Here is an 18,751-nt window from a genome sequence, read left to right on the forward strand (position 1 = left end):
TCCTTCTGGATTTTCACTAGCTCCTTTTTGAACTTGGTGTCTGTTAGACTGCAGAGGTCTCTTTCATTGTTTGGTCCTTCAGGTGAATTCTCCTGTTCTTTTAACAGGAATGGTTCCTGAGCTTCTTCATTTTTCTTACATTTTTCTTATTCTCTGGAGCCTGAGTCTCAGTGCCCAGCCTCTGCCTGAGCATCTCAAGCTGTGATGTCTTGGGAGGTGGTACCAATGGTCTGTGTGGCTCTCTCTCTGCTTTCCCCTCCTCAGTCCAGCTGCTGCACTTTTCTCTGAGGCTTTGAGGTCCCTCTCTCTTGGCTGATCTCCCTGTCAGGAGGCTTCCTTGGGTGTGGGTTCCTTTCCTCTTTAATAGCTCCCTCACAGGAGTGCTAGTCCCATCCTGATTCCTTTTCCCCCTCACTCTCTCTTTTTTCCCTTTTGTCTCTACCCAGTTATGAGTAGTGTTTCTTGCCGTTTTTGGTGGTTTAAGATCTGCTATCATTTAGTAAGTGTTCTGTGCAGATCATTCTATATGTAGATGGTGTTTTTCAGTGTTTGTGGGAGAGAGTGAACACCACATCTTATTCCTCTGCCATCTTGATCCCGCCCCAGAAGAGATTTTAAAAGAGGTTTCGTGAATTCCCTGGTAGCTCAGTGAGTTAAGGATCTGGCATTGTCACTGCTTGTCATGGGTTTGATCCCTAGCCTGGGAACTTCTGTGTGTGATGGGTGTAGCCTAAAAAAAATAGTAATAATAGGTTTCTTGAGGATCATAGTATAAAAAAATTAGAATCAAAAACTAGACGGAATACATTTATAAATGGTGGAAGATCGAGTAAAAATGAGCAAGATAACTATATACCTTATATTAATATTCTACTTAATAGTTTTTCTTGAAAATATAAATACTTTAAATAATGAATATGTTATTAGGTTTAATTTTAATTATAGTAGGAGATTATAAATTGATAAAATTAATCCAAAATAATATGAAGGATATGGAAAATAATCTGATTGCATGTATTTAACTTATGCTAAACACATTTTAAAATAAATCCCTTACCACTATGCTTGGATAGCTGAATTATTTCTTAAATACTGAATAATCATTTGTGTTCATAATGATGATTCTTAGGATAAGGCAAGATCTTGAACCGACTTTTTAATCATTTGAGGAGGAATAAATTTTTTTCATGTAGTTTGTTAAGTATATCTTATTCATTGTATTTTAGTTCTTTAAAAATTGATAGCCAACATTTCACCATTGTTAATATCAATAAATATTTGAATGCCTTTTATACATAAACATCAATTTAAATCAAATTGTTAGAGCATTCTATACTGGAAAAGGAGAAGATACATTGCCTATAGAGATATACTTCAGATAATAAGTCAGCAAGATTGATTATGTATATGACTTGTAAAAAGGAAACAGCATTTTGTTTTTTTTCTTTTTGTCTTTTTTTTTTTTGTCTTTTTTTTTTTTTGTCTTTTGTTGTTGTTGTTGCTATTTCTTGGGCCGCTCCCGCAGCATATGGAGGTTCCCAGGCTAGGGGTTGAATCGGAGCTGTAGCCACCTGCCTACGCCAGAGCCACAGCAACACGGGATCCGAGCCGCGTCTGCAACCTACACCACAGCTCACGGCAACGCCGGATCGTTAACCCACTGAGCAAGGGCAGGGACCGAACCCGCAACCTCCTGGTTCCTAGTCGGATTCGTTAACCACTGCGCCACGACGGGAACTCTGGAAACAGCATTTTGTATTCATTCTTTATATGTACAATTTTAAATTTACAAGTATCAATGTGAGTGATTATTTAAAAGGTTATTCAGAATTTTCTTTCTTTGATTTATGTACAACTATCAGTAACACTTCTTTTTTTTTTTTTTTTTTTTATTTTGTTGTCGTTGTTGTTGTTGTTGCTATTTCTTGGGCGCTCCCGCGGCATATGGAGGTTCCCAGGCTAGGGGCTGAATCGGAGCTGTAGCCACCGGCCTACGCCAGAGCCACAGCAACACGGGATCCGAGCCGCGTCTGCAACCTACACCACAGCTCACGGCAACGCCGGATCGTTAACCCACTGAGCAGGGGCAGGGACCGAACCCGCAACCTCCTGGTTCCTAGTCGGATTCGTTAAACACTGCGCCACGACGGGAACTCCGACACTTCTATAGTTTAAAATAAATTTAACTATGCATGTTAATTGAATTAAGATTAGTATCCACATTAGAAAATACAATGGCTAATCGGTACTCTGTTGCCTTACATTCATACATGGTGCTTGATGGCTTACAGACTGCCATTACATACATTTTTTTAAATTTTATTTATTTATTTATTTATTTATTTATTTCCACTGTACAGCATTAGGACCATAATATTTCCTCTCACTGTTGTGTTGCTATGTAGGTATCTAGACATAGTTCTCAGTGCTACACAGCAGGATCTCATTGTACATCCATTCCAAGAGCAATAGTTTGCATCCATAAACTCCAAGCTCCTGATCCCTCCCACTCCCTCCCCCTCCCATCAGGCAGTCACAAGTCTGTTCTCCAAGTCCATGATTTTATTTTCTATGGAAAGTTTCCTTTGTGCCTTATATTAGACTCCAGATATAAGTTATATCATAGGGTATTTGTTTTTCTCTTTCTGACTTATTTCACTCAGTATGAGAGTCTCTGGTTCCATCCATGTTGCTGCAAATGGCATTATGGCATTCTTTTTTATGGCTGAGTAGTAGTCCATTGTGTATATATACCACATCTTCCGAATCCAATCATCTGTCGATGGACATTTGGGTTGTTTCCATGTCCTGGCTATTGTGAATAGTGCTGCAATGAACATGTGGGTGCATGTGTCTCTTTTAAGTAGAGTTTTGTCTGGATAGATGCCCAAGAGTGGGATTGCGGGGTCATATGGAAGTTCTATGTATAGATTTCTAAGGTATCTCCAAACGGTTCTCCATAGTGGCTGTACCAGTTTACATTCCCACCAACAGTGCAGGAGGGTTCCCTTTTCTCCACACCCCCTTCGGCACTTGTTATTTGCAGACTTATTATGATGGCCATTCTGACTGGTGTGAGGTGGTATCTCATGGTAGTTTTGATTTGCATTTCTCTCTTTTTTTTTTTTTTTGTCTTTTTGCCATTTCTTGAGCCGCTCCCGCGGCACATGGAGGTTCCCAGGCTAGGGGTCCAACCGGAGCTGTAGCCGCCAGCCTACGCCAGAGCCACAGCAACGCAGGATCCGAGCCGCGTCCGCGACCCACACCACAGCTCACAGCAACGCCGGAACCTTGACCCACTGAGCAAGGGCAGGGATCGAACCCGCAACCTCATGGTTCCCAGTCGGATTCGTCAACCACTGCGCCACGACGGGAACTCCCTGTATTTCTCTTATAATCAGTGATGTTGAGCATTTTTTCATGTGTTTGCTGGCCATCTGTATATCTTCCTTGGAGAAATGTCTATTCAGGTCTTTTGCCCATTTTTCCTTTGGGTGGTTGGCTTTTTTGCTGTTGAGTTGTGTAAGTTGCTTGTATATTCTAGAGATTAGGCCTTTGTAAGTTGTATCATTTGAAACTATTTTCTCCCATTCTGTAAGTTGTCCTTTTTGTTTTCTTTTGGGTTTCCTTTGCTGTGCAAAAGCTTTTCAGTTTGATGAGGTCCCATGGGTTTATTTTTGCTCTTATTTCTGTTGCTTTTGGGAGACTGACCTGAGAAAACATTTGTAAGGTTGATATCAGAGAGTGTTTTGCTTATGTTTTCTTCTAGGAGTTTGATGGTATCTTGTCTTATATTTAAGTCTTCCAGCCATTTTGAGTTTATTTTTGTGCATGGTGTGAGGGTGTGTTCTAGTTTCATTGCTTTGCATGCAGCTGTCAGGTTTTCCCAACAATACTTGCTGAAAAGACTTTATTTTTCCCATTTTATTCTCTTGCCTCCTTTGTCAAAGATTAATTGACCATAGATGTCAGGGTTTATTTCTGGGTTCTCTATTCTGTTCCATTGGTCTGTATGTCTGTTTTGGCACCAGGACCACACTGTTTTGATGACTGTGGCTTTGTAATATTGCCTCAAGTCTGGGAGAGTTATGCCTCCTGCTTGGTTTTTGTTCTTCAGGATTGCTTTGGCAGAATTGGGTCTTCTATAGTTCCATCTAAATTTTTGGATTGTTTGTTCTAGTTCTTGAAAAATGTCATGGGTAATTGGATAGGGATTGCATTGAATCTGTAGATTGCTTTGGGTAGTATGTCCATTTACACAATATTAATTTTTGAAATCCAGGAGCATGGAATATCTTTCCATTTCTTTACGTCTTCTTTAATTTCCTTGATTAATGTTTTATCGTTCTCAGCATATAGGTCCTTTACCTCCTTGGTCAGGTGTATTTCGAGGTATTTGATTTTGTGAGGTGCAGTTTTAAAAGGTATCGTATTTTTGTATTCCTTTTCTAATATTTCATTGTTAGTATACAGAAATGCGACTGATTTCTGAATGTTAATCTTATATCCTGCTACTTTGCTGAATTTATTAATCAGTTCAAGTAGTTTTTGGGTTGAGTCCTTAGGGTTTCCTATGTGTATAGTGTCATGTTGTCTGCGTACACTGACAGTTTTATCTCTTCTCTTCCTATTTGAATGCCTTTTATTTCTTTTGTTTGTCTAATTGCAGTGTCTAGGACTTCTAAAACTATGTTGAAGAGCAGTGGTGAGAGTGGGCATCCCTGTCTTGTTCCAGATTGGAGTGAGAAGGCTTTCAGTTTTTCCCCAATGAGTATTATATTTGCTGTGGGTTTCCCACAAATGGCTTTGATTATGTTAAGGAATGTTCCCTCTATACCCACTTTGGTGAGGGTCTTGATCATGAATGGATGTTGGACTTTGTCAAATGCTTTTTCTGCATCTGTTGAGATGATCATATGGTTTTTGACTTTTCTTTTGTTAATGTAGCGTATGATGTTTATTGATTTGCGTATGTTGAACCATCCTTGTGAACCTGGGATGAACTCTACCTGGTCATGGTGTATGTTTTTTTTTGATATGTTGTTGGATTTGGTTGGCTAAGATTTTGTTGAGAATTTTTGCATCTATATTCATCAAAGATGTTGGCTGATAGTTTTCTTTTTTGGTGGTATCTTTGTCTGGTTTTGGAATTAGGGTGATGGTGGCCTCATAGAATGTCTTTGGGAGTATTCCTTCTTCTTCAACCTTTTGAAAGAGTTTAAGGAGGATGAAGAACATAAAATGGTAAAAAGAAAGTCTATTCAGCAAGCATTGCTGGAAAACCTGGACAGCTGCATGCAAAGCATTGAAATTAGAACACACCCAAACATCATGCACAAAAATAAACTCAAAATGGCTGGAAGGCTTAAATATACGACAGGACACCATCAAACTCCTAGAAGAAAACATAGGCAAAACATTCTCTGACATCAACATCATGAATATTTTCTCAGGTCAGTCTCCCAAAGCAATAGAAATAAGAGCAAAAATAAACCCATGGGACCTCATCAAACTGAAAAGCTTTTGCACAGCAAAGGAAACCCAAAAGAAAACAAAAAGGACAACTTACAGAATGGGAGAAAATAGTTTCAAATGATGCAACTGACAAGGGCTTAATCTCTAGAATATATAAGCAACTTATACAACTCAACAGCAAAAAAGCCAACCACCCAATGGAAAAATGGGCAAAAGACCTGAATAGACATTTCTCCAAGGAAGATATTCAGATGGCCAACAAACACATGAAAAAATGCTCAACATCGTTGATTATAAGAGAAATGCAAATCAAAACTACCATGAGATACCACCTCACACCAGTCAGAATGGCCATCATAATAAGTCTGCAAATAACAAGTGCCGAAGGGGGTGTGGAGAAAAGGGAACCCTCCTGCACTGTTGGTGGGAATGTAAACTGGTACAGCCACTATGGAGAACCGTTTGGAGATACCTTAGAAATCTATACATAGAACTTCCATATGACCCCGCAATCCCACTCTTGGGCATCTATCCAGACAAAACTCTACTTAAAAGAGACACATGCACCCACATGTTCATTGCAGCACTATTCACAATAGCCAGGACATGGAAACAACCCAAATGTCCATCGACAGATGATTGGATTCGGAAGATGTGGTATATATACACAATGGACTACTACTCAGCCATAAAAAAGAATGCCATAATGCCATTTGCAGCAACATGGATGGAACCAGAGACTCTCATACTGAGTGAAATAAGTCAGAAAGAGAAAAACAAATACCCTATGATATAACTTATATCTGGAGTCTAATATAAGGCACAAAGGAAACTTTCCATAGAAAATAAAATCATGGACTTGGAGAAAAGACTTGTGACTGCCTGATGGGAGGGGGAGGGAGTGGGAGGGAGCGGGGAGCTTGGGCTTATCAGACACAACTTAGAATAGATATACAAGGAGATTCTGCTGAGTAGCATTGAGAACTTTGTCTAGATACTCATGTCGCAACAGAACAAAGGGTAAGGGAAAAAAATGTAATTGTAATGTATACCTGTAAGGATAACTTGATCCCCTTGCTGCACAGTGGGAAAAAAAATAAATTATAAAAAAAATTAATTAAAAAAAATATATATATTATCCTGAAAGTGGACCTGGCAGACCAATCTGAATTTAAACCAACAATTTTAAGCCAAACAGTATTTTCCTAATCAACGGTACTGTAAAAATTTGGAATATATATGAAGATGATCAAACCAAAAAAAAAAAGCAAATTCCAAGGTCTATTATCTGTTCTCTTTCAATCTCTTGATCTCCACTCTCATCTTTCAGTTTCTACCCACTCTTGGACATAATAGATAATCTTCTACTCTGTGTAAAACCTTTCATAAATGACATTTGAGTTTTGAATTTTTAGTTGGGCCTTATAAAATCTGGGTAAATTCAAACCATACAGTTATAGAAAAATTTGAAAATTCCTTTTGATTTTTTTTTTTTTTTTTTTTTTTGTCTTTTTAAGGCTATGCCCATGGCATATGGAGGTTCCCAGGTTAGGGGTCTAATTGGAGCTGCAGCTGCTGGCCTACACCACAGCTCACGGCAACGCCAGATCCTTAACTCACTGAGCGAGTTCAGGGATGGAACCTGTGTCCTCATGGATGCTAGTCAGATTTGATCTGCTGAGCCACTGTGGGACCTTCTCCTTTTGATTTTTAATAGGTAATGTTTGACCTATTCTGATACTATGTGCCTAACAAATTTCAGCTCTCTATTATTCACTTATTTCCTACATAAAATAAAGGTGGAGTTCCCATGTGGCACGGTGGAAACGTATCTGACTAGGAACCATGAGGTTGCAGGTTCAATCCCTGGCCTCGCTTAGTGGGTTAAGGATCCGGCGTTGACGTGAGCTGTGATGTATGTTGCAGAAGTGGCTTGGATCTGGCGTTGCTGTGGCTGTGGTGTAGGCCAGCAGCTGTAGCTCCAATTAGACCCCTAGCCTGGGAATCTCCATATGTCTTGGGTGCGGCCCTAAAAAGCAAACAAACAAACAAAAAAGAGAGGTTTCTTTGGATTAATGTGCATTAGTAATCTATTACTGTATTTATGATTGCCTTGTTTTATTTAATTGTAAAAATTGAAGCATAACCAAATTTTCTTTACTATTAATCACTATTTAAAATTGGAATCAGAAATTAAATTGCAAATATGGTAGCAATAAAAGCTATTTAAAATCTCAGTGAAAACAAAGACACAGATTTTTTTCTTAATTTTTAAAAAATTTTTAATTTTTATTTTTTAAATTACTCAATGAATTTTATTACATTTAGGACACAGCTTTTATTTTGGGTGTAAGACAATATGATACATAGTATATGTAATTTTTTAAAGGATACACTATTTTGTAATTTATTCCTTCTACTGAAAATTGGACCTTATCTGACATAAGTCTTACCTCCATATCTATTTCCTTTTTGAGCACTGTTTACATCTCAGGTAAAGGAGAAGCAAAATTCATTTCATGGATTTGTGTTAAGTTCTAATATCCCTTTCTGAATGAAATGGATTTATGTATTGATGAAATGGATTTGCATAGTGATGAAAACTTTTATTTGAATCTTTAAAAACTAAAGAATGTATAAGAAGAAATCTGAAAAAATATTGCATAAAGTGGAAGGAAAATACACTACTTAGACTTTTTTCTTTTTCTTTTTTTATTTTAAGGGCTGTACCTGCAACATATGGAAGTTCCCTACCTAGGGATAGAATCAGAGCTGCAGCTGCCAGCCTATGCCACAGTCACAGCAATGCAAGATCCAAGCCGCATCTGTGACCTACACCATAGCTCATGATAAGCCAGATCCTTAATCCACTGACCAAGGCTGGGGATTGAACCTGCATCCTCATGGATACTAGTTGGGCTTGTTACTGCTGAGTCACAACAGGAACTTCCCTACTTAGACTTTTTAAGTAACGACCTTGGAATTTACCAGATGGATAACCACATTGTGGTTGTAGGAATTATAATCAGTATTTTGCGATTTTTGAAGAAGTTTTATAGGACAACTGAGCTTTGCTAGTCCTAACAAAGCATTTTATCAAAACCCATTTGAACATTTGGTTGTAATTGTGTATTGTTATTAGTTCTGGAGGAAATAATATCAGTTTTTAAGATTGCGGGTGATACCTGCAATAAGATTATTGAATTATGAAAGAAACTTAGGAGTTCCTGTTGTGGCACAGTGGAAACGAAACCAACTAAGAGCCATGAGGTTGGGGGTTCAATCCCTGGCCTCACTCATTGGGTTAAGGATCCAGCATTGCTGTGAGCTGTGGTGTAGGTCACAGACGCGGCTCAGATCTGGCATTGCTGTGGCTGTGGCGTAGGCTGGCAGCTACAGCTCCGATTCAACCCCTAGCCTGGGAACCTCCATATGCCGTGGGTGCGGCCCTAAAAAGACAAAAAGACAGAAAAAAAAGGAAAGAAAGAGAATTTACTGATCTCTTAACATCAAGCTACAGCTGTAATGTGTTTCCGGATTGTTAGGCAGACTGCAATGTTTACTCAAATGCTGTATAATGTAAAGCCTTATGTAAATATCTCATGATTCTGACCATTCTCATACATACTAGAAAAAAGAGTCAAGAGTAGAAATATATAGAAATTTGACTATACAATAAGGTTTTTAAAAATTCAGTTTTTTAGTTATTAGAAACACCCATTCTCTAATTTCTTTAAAGGCTGGTTTGTTAAAGACATTAAACTGCCTTTCCTCCTATCTTTAATTAACTAAGTCATTTTGTCCCTCTTGGTTGCCATTTTGTCTTATTTTTTCCCTACATTGAATTAATTGCTTTAGAGCCTAGTTTTAAAATCTGTTTTCTGGAGTTCCCGTCGTGGTGCAGTGGTTAATAAATTCGACTAGGAACCATGAGGTTGCGGGTTTGATCCCTGGCCTTGCTCAGTGGGTTAAGGATCCGGCGTTGCCGTGAGCTGTGGTGTAGGTCGAGTTGCTGTGGCTCTGGGGTAGGCCGGCGGCTGCTCTGATTCGACCCCTAGCCTGGGAACCTCCATATGCCGTGGGAGCGGCCCAAGAAATGGCAAAAAGACAAAAAAAAAAAATCTATTTTCTAAGGAAGCCTCTTTATGTTTCTTTCTACTCCTAGTTGGCTTTTTGTTTGTTTGGTTCGTTTTGGTTTGTTTTTTGTCTTGTTAGGGCTGCTTTTGTGGCATATGGAAGTTCCCAGGCTAGGGGTAGAATTGGAACTGTAGCTGCTGGCCTACGCCACAGCAACGCCAGATCTGAGCCATGTCTGCGACCTACACCACAGCTCAAGGCAATGTCAGATCCTTTAACCCACTGAGCAAGGCCAGGAATCGAACCCATGTCCTCATGATACTAGTTGGGTTTGTTACCACTGAGCCACAACAGGAACTCTCCCTAGTTGTTTTTAAATTTACCTCAACAGTTTATTTTTATAATATGAATTGTTTGGGCCATCTTTCCTTATGAACATGATAATAACACAAAATAAACATCTAATTACTAGAATATATGTATATCCAGTTATGGTAAAAATTAAGCAATTTAGTGTAATTTTGTATGTGAAAGAAATTTATAAATCCTTTAAAGCATGCATTGTACTTTTTGTAGTTTGTACACCACAGTATGTGTGTAATTCCAGATAGTAAACCCTTTTCTTGATAATTAAATATGATAAAAAATAAGATAGTTTAGTTAAATGGTTACATATGGTAATTTATGAAGACTAAAGGCCTTATGAATTCTATGTAAACAGCTCATGAATTTCTGTATCATATAATTTGGATTATTGTCTATATACTTTGATTTATAAGTCAGAAAATCTCATGGTATGTTTCTAAGGTAGCATCATCATTTTACCACATTTTAGGCAGCATTAGGCTTTATTAGATTAAAATCAGTATTTTTCTTTATCATTTTGATATAAAAAAATGCTTCCTATGCTTCTTTTTAAAAGTTAAGCAGCCAACTAATAAAATTTTCATTGATCATAATTTGTTTCCAGAAGGACCAGAAAAACTTATAACCAAATGACTTGACTCAGGCCACTTTACTGCAAAACTCTAGGGTGTTTTATTTAAATTTACAATCATATAAACCTGATCCAACAAGGAAAAGGAACTGTTGATAGACAATCTTAATGATTTTTAAATCTTAAATAAGCAAAATGTATATATTTTATATGTTTTTCCTTGGGTGCATTTCTCAAAATATAGTCTCAAGGACTCTTTAAATGTATGTGTTAGTGAATCTCTTTTTCTAAAGCTAATTTGACAAATATCTATATTTTAGGAAAAGAAAAGAAAGCACCTGGAATGCTTTAGACTCCTTTAACATTCTCCTTTAACTTTTCTCCAAGTTTTATATATTAAAGTAAATATAACAGCCAAATTAAAATGTTTTACAGTGTTATTTTTTGTCACCAGTATGTTAATATTTTCATTGACATTGATTTTGTAAATGTCTTGAAATTTCACTGTTATAATTTGTAAAATTTAAAAATTACTTATCAAAGGAGTTTAAATTACTAGAAAGGAGTCAGCTATTTTACTCAGGACATTTAAAGTTGATTGTGGTGTACAATGTCTCATAAAAAAAAAACGCACCCCCCAAAAAAAACTATATGGTTACTTTTAGAGTATTCACAAATTTTGGTTACTTTGACATGTTTTAGGTTAGTGATTATGGAGAATTTATTATAATACTGAATTTCCTCATGGTGGCCTTGGATTAAATACAGATGGTTACAGATTAGCTAGAGTACTTGTCAAAATAAATTATAAGCTCGAGCTTTATTATCATTTGCAGCTTGAACATAGTGAATCTGATACAGTGTTCCTTCATAATTTTGATGCTCCTTGCAGTAAATTTGATATAGAACAGTTGCTAAAGAAACCCAGTTCAGATGTGTGACCATTTTTATGGAAAACATCTGGGGTAATTATAATTAGTTCAGGATGTGTACTGTTTAAAAATAATCTTGAATTCATGGAGAAAGAAGCGTATCTTTTCCTCAATGACTAGAATAATCCAAGTTAGTATAAAAAATTCTTTAAGTTTATTGGTAGCTATGCTTAGAGTATAATTTTAGAGTATTCCAAAAGGAAATAATGAGTAACTTTTATGTAAAATGCCAAATTGGCACTTTACACCTGTTAGTGTGTTTCGTTTAGAACAGCTGTGTCTTTTATTATCAGTAAACAGATGCAGAAAGTAATGGAATGTTTTAAAGCAATATGTTAATCCTGTCTTCCTCTACTGAACTGTCTCACAATATAGTGATTAAATATTGACTGTGCAGCTGTTACTTACAATTATAGAATTTCTTAGTTAATTTCTGCTTCCCATGCCCAAATGTTTTAATATTTAGAGATCTAATTTCTAATCTTAGAGTTTCATAATGTGGTTTATTACAATTTGATTTCTAATGATTAAGTTATTTGACCATTATGGAAATAATTTATATATTTATAAAATTCTTATTTTTTTTGGTGAATTGACTAATATTCTAGGTAGGATAAACATTTTTTAAAAGTATTTTAAAAACTGAATTGTTTATGAATATGAAGATGATTATTAAATAATGACATTTTGTTTAATTTTATGCTTGAAAATGGACATCATTGAGCTATAGAGGAAATGTTACTTTTATCAAATATTTACAAAGCAGAGTAAAGTGCATAATACTTTCTTAGAATAATAAGAACATTCAGGCAAAACACCCTGCAAGTTACTTTAATTCCTATAGCCCTTTTGCATTTTAATTATATTTTATTCCTCACATCTCACCTTGTCAGAAAAATATTTTAGAAACCACTTCAGTTATTACCACTTTCATACTTAAGCTTGAGGAATAGCTGTATTAGCTAAGAATATTATTATTACTAATAGCTAACATTTATTGTCTCAATATGTGAAAGGTATTGTGTAAAGAACTTTATATGTATTATAATGTTCTTGCCCCTTTTTGTAGATGAGGAAATTCAACCAATGTTTTCCAGCTGGGAAATGGAAGAGATTGGATTTAAATCCAGGCATTTTCACTCTCAAGCCTCTTGTTCTTGACAACTTTGCATTTTTTTCTGCCTTTAGCATCTAATATCAACATTATATAGAGTGGGTTTTTTCAAAGCCACTCTGTGCACACCAAGGTGGTAATTCTATCGTTTAGTCCTCATGCCTAAAAAGAAAACATGCATGGAAAGATGGAGAGCTCCAATTCTTGGTACCTCACCATACAACGACTGTGTCAGTACTCTTCCGCATCATCAGGAGTGTCCCATAGCACAGGTATGGTGACATTGTTTATACTAGAAAGGTTTTCAAAGTAGCACTCTGATTGTACTACTTTGTATAGACAAATCTAACAATTTGTCTTCCCCAAAAATACCTACCAGTAATTCAAAAAGACCTTAAAGAGCAACGTGATCTAGTTTCTACCTATGTTATTTTATTTGTGCCTTAACCTAGAAATATCAGTTATTGCTGAAACTTATTAATGTCTCTGTCAGATATTATTACTAACTTCTTAACATACTCAGTTTATTTTGTCATTTTTTCATAGGAAGTATCTGATTTTGTACATGAAGAAACTAGACTCAGAAATGTTAAATAAATTGGTCAAGATCACAGCTAACAAATGCTGTTTGTATGCATTTGATTTTTTTCTTAAAAAAAAAAAAACCGGAAATCTAAAAGTGTCCTACTAATTATTTTTGTAGAGAGCTTTAAGATTTCCATCTCTAACAGATGGCTACTTGTAGTTTTACTTGACACTGATGAGAATGCTTATAAGATTAACTAGGATCAGCATTGTCATGAGGTATTGCTGGAAAAAATTTAATATGGTAGGAGTGCATTTAAGGTGGTTATTAAGAGGCAAAATGTTCTTGCATACAAGCTGTCAGACCTATCAAAAGAAGACTAGACTTCTTTTTGCATGTAATAATATGAAACATAATTTTTCATGTTACTTGAGTCTTAAGTGAATAAAGATATTAGCTTTGATAAATTCAACCATCTATCCTATATTTATTCAACATTAATATTTTATTCAAATTATTTTTATATAATTATGAAAATGATAGTTATTTATATAGTGTCTCATCAAAGCAAATTACCTAACACAGTGAATGTAAGAGATAAATGATAAAATTATCATTTTATATAGTACAGAGATTTCCCAGGCAGAATTATTTGGTAGTTTGGTTTTTTCTTTACATTTTAAAAGATTTTTTTAAATGAAACATTATTTTGAGATAACTGCAAATTTACATGCAATCTTAAGAAATAATACTAATACAGAGAGATCTTGTGTACCCTTTACCCAGTTCCTCTCAGTAGTAATATATTGCAAAATAATGTAGTACAGTACCCCAGCTAGGATATTGATGTTAAAACAGTCAAGACACAAAACCTTTCCAACATCACAAGGATTCTCATGCTAAGCTTACACAGCCACATTCACTTCCTTTCCACAGGCTTCCTTTAACCCTGACAACTAATCTGTCCTCTATTTCTATAATATTATCATTTCAAAATGTTATATAAATGGGATCATACAGTGAATAACCTTTGAGATTGACTTCTTTTTCACTCAGCATAATTTTTTGGAGATTCATTCAGATCGATGCAGGGATCAGTAGTTTGTTCTTTTTTATTGCTGACTAGTATTTCATAAAATGGATATACCACTGTTTGTATAACCATTTACCCATTAATGGATATCTAGGTTGTTTCCAAAACAATATAAATATGGTTTCTTCCATGGTACTGAAGTTTTATATTTTTAAATTTTATACATAAGTCTGTGACTAATTTTAAGTTAATATTTGTATAATATGTGAAACTTAAGTCCAGATTTGGTTTGGTTCAGTTTTTGTGGGGACAGAGGGCATTATCTGCTAAATTAATCTAGCATAATTTGTTGAAACAACTCTCTTTGCTTCATCAAATTGCTTTTGTACCTTAGTAGAAGAAAATCAGGCCAGCACATTTGTGTACGTGTGCTTCTTGGTTTCCTTGTGTTCCACTGATCTACGTTTATATCCCTCTACCTATATCATAAGATCTTGATTACTTTAGCTATATGTAATGTCTTAAACTTGAAAATTTTATTCCTCTCAATTTTTTTTGGTAATTATTCTTTTTTTTTTTTTTTTTTGTCTTTTTGCTATTTCTTGGGCCGCTCCCTCGGCATATGGAGGTTCCCAGGCTAGGGGTCAAATCGGAGCCGTAGCCACCAGCCTACGCCAGAGCCACAGCAACACAGGATCTGAGCCGCGTCTGCAACCTACACCACAGCTCACGGCAACGCCAGATCATTAACCCACTGAGCAAGGGCAGGGACTGAACCTGCAACCTCATGGTTCCTAGTCAGATTTGTTAACCACTGCGCCACGATGGGAACTCCTATTCCTCTCAATTTTTTCAAAATTGTTTTAATTTTCTAGCTCTTTTACCCTTCACATAAAATTTAGAAATCTCGTCTATATGTACAAAAATTCTTGCTGGAATTTTGAAATGAATTGAATTAAGCTTGTATATCAATGTGGAGAGTATTGAAATCTTTACTGTATTGAGTTTCCAATTCATAGACACAGTAAGTTTCTCCATTTATTTAGGATTTTTTTTTTTTTTTCTTTTTTGGCTGCACCGTAGCATATGAAAGTTTCCAGGCCAGGGATTGAATCTGAGCTGCAGCTGTGACTTACACCTTACTACACCAGGCCAGGGATCAAACCTGTGACCCCACAGAGACAACACTAGATACTTAACCTGATGTGCCACAGTGGAAACTCCCTATTTAGGATTTTTAATTTCTTTTTATCAGCATTGTTTAGTTTTAGCATCCAAGTATTATATGTCTTAATAGATTTTTTCTTTTTTATTTATTTTTTGACCACACCTGCAGCATGTGGAAGGTCCCAGGCCAGGGACTAAATCTGAGCCAAAGCTGTGACCTATGCCATGGCTGTGGCAATGCTGGATCCTTAACCCACTGTGCTGGACCAGGGATTGAACCCTTGCTACCACAGAGACAGTGCCAGATGCCTAACCCACTGTGCCACAGCAGGAACTCTAGTAATCCTTTTTTTCTTTTTAATGATTATAAAAGGTATTGTATTTTTACATTTTGGTGTCTGCATGATCATTGCTGGTATACAGAAGTACAATTGCTTTTTATATGTTTATCTGGTATTCTGCAGCCCTGCTGAACTCATATTGTTCTAGGAATTTTTGGTAGATTCCTTGAGATTTTCTGTCTACATAATCATGTCATCTGCATATAGGGACAGTTTTCTTTCTTTTCAGGCCCTGTGCATTTTTTTTCCCTACTTTTTTGGCTATATATAACTTCTAGAACTATTTTAAATAGAAATGATTTAGAGAGGTCTTCCTTTCCTTATTCCCTGTCTTAGGGGGGAAACATTTTGTTTTACCATTAACTGTAATATTGGCTGTAGGTTTTTGTGGATACTTGATCAAGTTGAAGAAGTTTTCTCTATTCCTATTTTTCTGATTTTTTAAAAAAAATCTCGATATGGGTGTTGAATTTTGCCAAATGCTTTTTATGTATTATTCATATTATCATGTGATTTTTTTCTTTATTTTGTTAATATGGAGTAGTGCATTGATTTCAAATGTTGAACTAGCCTTGTGTTTTTGGTATAAACCCTGCTTGGTCATAATGAAAAAATCGTTTTATGTATTGCTGAATTTTTATTGCTAATATTTTGTTAAGGATTTTTGCTTCTTAATTTATAAGGGCTATTGGTCTAGTTTTCCTGTACTTTTTTTTTGTTTTGTTTTGGAATCAGTGTATTTCATAAAATGAATTGCAAAGTGTTTCATCCTCATCTGTTTTCTGCAAGAGATTGTGCAGAATTTGTGTCAATTCTTTAAAAATTTGGTAGAATTCTGGCCTGCAGATTTCTTTCAGTGGGAGCTTTTAAATGATGAATTCAGTTTCCTTAACAATCACTGGTTATTCAACCCAGTGTAATTATGGGTAGGTGGACTATGAAAATTATCTATCATAGTTGGTGAGTTATTGTAGTCTGTGTTTTTTAGATATTGCATTATTTTATCTACGTTGTCAAATTTATGAGTACAGGCTTCTTTGTAATGTTCCCTTTTTATCCTTTTGATGTCTACACAGTCTATAATGATATCACTGTTTCATTCCTGATATGAGTAATTGGTGTCTTCTCTATTTTTTCTTTGTGAGTTTTGTGATAACATTAGCAATTTTATTACTTTTTTTGAAGATCTAACTCATCATTTCTTTAATTTTTCTGTTTTTTTTCTGCTTTCAGTATCATTGATTTCTGCTTTTTATTATATCCATTCTACTTGCTTTGGATTTACTTTTGTCTTCTGGAATCTTGAGGTGAGAAAATAGATTATTGATAAGAGATTTTTCTTTTTTTCATGAGTACATTTAATGTTATAAATCTGCCCTCAACACTGCTTTAGCTGTGTCATGAATATTTTGATATGTTTTATTCTTATTTTCACTCAGCTCAGTGTATTTTCAATTTTCTTTTGAGACTTTGTCTTTGATCTGTCTATTATTTAGAAGTGTTTTGTAGTTTCCATTGTGTTTGAAGAATTTCCTGTTTTCTTTCTGAATTGATTTCTAGTTAGATTTTTCAGTGGTCAGAGAACATACTCTTTAATATTTTAATTCTTTCACATTTGTGGAGATTTGTTTTACAGCCTAGGATATGTTCTGCCTTGACATGTATTCTGTGGGCATTTGAATAGAATATGTATTTTGCTGTTAGGGGTGGAGAATTCTATAAATGTTTATCAGATCCTGTTGTTTGATTGTGTTGTTCAAGATCTTATATTCCTTTTGATCTTCTGTCCAGTTTTATCATTGTTGAAAAAGAGACAATGAAGTCCCCAACTGTCACTTTGGATCATCTATTTCTTCTTTCAGTCCTATCAGTTTTGACTTCACATATATTGCAGCTCTCTTGTTCAGTGCATACATATTTCAGATTGCTGTATTATCTTAATGGATTGACTTTTTTTTTTTTAAGGGCTGCACCCATGGCATATGGAAGTTCCTGGGCCAGGGGTCAAATTGGAGCTGTAGCCACTGGCCTGCGCCACAGCCATAGCAACACCAGATCCTTAACCCACTGAGTGAGGCCAGGGATCAAACCTTCATCCTCATGGATACTAGTCAGATTCATTTCCACTGAGTCATGATGGGAGCTCCAATGGATTGACCTTTTTATCATCAAACTATGTTACTCTCTATAGCTGTAATTTTCTGAAGACTACCTTATCTTATATTAATATAACTACTTCTGCTTTTTATTGATTTTGTGTTTGCATAAGATATCTTTTTCTATCCTTTTATTTTCAGTCTGACTATATTATATTTGAAGTTTAATTTCTTGTAGATAGCATATACTTGGGTCATTTTTTTTCTTTTTCTTTCTTTTTAGGGCTGCACCTGCGTATGGAAGTTCCTGGACTAGGTGTTGAATCGGAGCTTCATCTGGAGTCTACGCCACAGCTACAGTGACCTATGCTGTAGCTTACAGCAAAGCTGGGTCCTAACCCACTAAGTGAGGTGAGGGATCAAACCCGCATCCACAGGGACACTATGTCAGGTTCTTAACCTCCTGAGACACAGTGGGAACTCTGGGTCATGTTTTTAATCCTCTCTGCCAGTCTTTTTTAACTGATACAGTAAGACCGTTTACATTTGATATAATTATGGATAAGTTAGACTTAAATCTGTTTTTCATTTCTCTGTTTTATTTTTTCTGATTTCCTCTGGATCACTTGAACATTTTTTAGAATTCTATTTTGATTTATCTTTAGTGTTTTTGAGTATCTCTTTGTATAGACTTTTTAGAGGTTGTGCTGGCATTACTATGTATGTATATACACATGTATACACACACCCCTATCATTGTCTATTGGTATTATCATTTTACCAGTTCAAGTGAAACCTTAATTCCCTTGGTGTTCTTTTACCCTCTCCCATTTATTAAGTAATTGTCTTAAGTACTTGCTTATATGCAATTAGGAACATCGTATACAGTGTTATAATTTTTACGTTAGCCATCAAATACAATTTAGAAAACTCAAGAAGAGAAGTAAAATGTATTGTATTTAACCATATCTTTTGCTTGCTGTATTCTTTCTTCCTGATATTCCAAGATGTCTTCTTTTATCATTCCCTTTCAGTTTATAGAATTTCCTGCAG

General features: G+C 35.6%; 1 protein-coding gene across 3 annotated transcripts in view; it reads left to right on the plus strand.

Annotated features, from left to right (window-relative positions):
- PMS1 (PMS1 homolog 1, mismatch repair system component) overlaps positions 1 to 18,751 on the plus strand; it is a 249,331-nt gene that overhangs the window by 160,333 nt on the left and 70,247 nt on the right. The window lies entirely within an intron of this gene.

This window comes from Sus scrofa, chromosome 15 (assembly GCF_054392235.1).
Source record: "Sus scrofa isolate SSC_HxYL_T2T_F1_AM1 chromosome 15, Sscrofa_HxYL_maternal_Yorkshire_Landrace_v2.0, whole genome shotgun sequence".
Classification (NCBI taxonomy): Eukaryota; Metazoa; Chordata; class Mammalia; order Artiodactyla; family Suidae; genus Sus; species Sus scrofa.